This window comes from Cebus imitator, unplaced genomic scaffold, assembly GCF_001604975.1.
Source record: "Cebus imitator isolate Cc_AM_T3 unplaced genomic scaffold, Cebus_imitator-1.0 Scaffold2, whole genome shotgun sequence".
Lineage (NCBI taxonomy): Eukaryota > Metazoa > Chordata > Mammalia > Primates > Cebidae > Cebus > Cebus imitator.
Genome location: NW_016107317.1, coordinates 3,803,136 through 3,805,492, shown reverse-complemented (window position 1 = coordinate 3,805,492; position 2,357 = coordinate 3,803,136).

The following is a 2,357-nucleotide window of genomic DNA, read 5'->3' as shown; positions in this document are numbered from 1 at the left end:
TATTCTAGTTTACTTTTTACTACATTATCTAAATACAGTTTAAGAATATTCATCAGAAAGAGAATTAAAATTTTGCCTTTTAAAAGAAAAAATGGTCTACCCAATAAAAAATATTTAATCAAAATAAAAAGTATAGCAAGAAATATTTCTTAGTTTTTATTACCAAATAAATACCACACCAATATTGTATCCTGGTGACACAATATTTGTTCTGACCAGTTTTTTGAGTAGAAAAGCATTCGTTAGACATGAAACTTGAATCCTGACTGAAGTTTAAGTAATCCTGACTCGAGTATAACTTTGGATCTAAAAACTCTGCTATATTTTCATTGTGGTTAAATAAACCACAATAAAACTCTGCCATATTTTTATTGTGATGTAAAAATAAATAAACTCCTTAAACGCTGTGATATTTTTATCATGATGTAAAAATAAATAAACTCCTTAAACTCTGTGATATTTTTATCGTGGTTTTATTTACAAAGCTGGTCATCTTCACAGTTTAACAGTATTATATAATAAAGAAGAAAGAATTTCCATGGGAATGAATCTTGAAAATAAAAATAAACCCTCTTTCCAGTCTATAGAGATTAAAGATGGTTACATTTCGTTTTCATCCTCTTATCAAAAGAAGGAATTTATGTCCATTTGCTTTAAATCTGGGCATGGTCTGTGTGACTGCTTGACCACTAGCATATAGCAGGATTGATGCTAGGCTGAAACTTCTGGGCCAATTCATAAAATGCTGACAGTTTCAACTTCCTACTGGAATATTTGTTTCTGGAACCCAACTGCCATGTTGTGAGGAAGCCCAATCAATTCCACGGGGAGGTCCACATGGAGCCAAGGTGCCATCAGTATCTCCTCTCTCTCTCTCTCTCTCTCTCTCTCTCTCTCTCTCACTCCAACTTGTAAAGATATAAAAAGAAGACAGCCATCTGTCCAGGAAGAGGGCCTTCACCAAGAACCCAACTATGCTAGCACCCTGATCTCAGACTTCCAGCTTCCAAAACTGTGAGAAGGAAATGCTTGTTGTTTGGGCCACCTATTCTGCAGTATCTTTGTTAAAACAGACACTAGCTATGTAAGTGAATTAACTTGCCAGTGGATTCTGTTCCAGGCAAGCTGCCTCAACTGATGCCATGGGAAAATAGAAACTCACCATCCCAACCCAGCCATTCCAAAATTGCAAATTTATGAATGAAATAAATGACACCTATTTTGTTTAAATTTTTATTTTAAGTTGAGGGGTACATGTGCAGGTTTGCTACATAGGTAAACTTGTGTCAATGGGGTTTGTTGCACACATCATTTTATCACCCAGGTATTAGGCCTACTAGACATTAGTAATTTTTTCCTGATCCTCTCCCTCTTCCCTTTCTCCATCCTCCAAAGTATCCCAGCATGTGTTGTTCTCTATATGTCCATGTGTTCTCATATTTAGCTTCTGCTTATAAGTGAGAACAAGTGGTATTTGGTTTTCTGTTCCTACATGAGTTTGCTGAGGATAATGGCCTCCATCTCCATCCATGTCCCTGCAAAGGACATGATCTTGTTCTTTTTTACGGCTACATAGTATTCTAGGGTGTATATGTACTACAGTTTCTGTATCTAGTCTATCATTTATGGACATTTAGGTTGAGCCCATGTCTTTGCTATTGTGAATAGTGTTGCAATGAACATATGCATGCAACTGTATTTCTAATAAAATGATTTATATTCCTTTGGGTATATACCCAGCAATGAGATTGCTGGGTCAAATATTTCTCTCTTTAGGTTTTTGAGGGATCACCACACTGTCTTTTACAATGGTTGAACTAATGCGTAAGCATTCCTTTTTCTCCACAACCTCACCGGTATCTGGATAACTGTTGTTTTAGTTAGTAAGTTTGGGTGGTTTGTTTTAGATGACTGAAATATAGTTTAAAAAATATTGTAATAAGGCCAGGCATGGTAGATCGTGCCTGTAATCATAAGCTACCATATCTAGTGAAGGCAGGAGAATCGCTTGAGCCCCGGAATTTGAGACAAGTCCTGGCACCATAACCTCATCTCTAAAAAAATTAAGAATTTAGCTGGGTGTGGTGGCATGTATCTGTAGTCCCAGCTACTGGTTAGGCTAAGGCAAGAGGATTGCTTGAGTCTGGGAGGTTAAAGCTGCAGTGAGCTCTGGTTTTCTCTGGTTGCACCAGTGTGCTCCAGCCTGGATGACACGGAGATACCCTCTCTCAGGGAAAGAGATAAAAAGAGAGAGAAAGAGAGAGAGAGGAGAGAAAGAAAGACAGATTTATTATAATATAAATGAAGAAGCCCTTAAATAAAACATTTGTATCAGAGTTTCAATAGTCATGTAATAT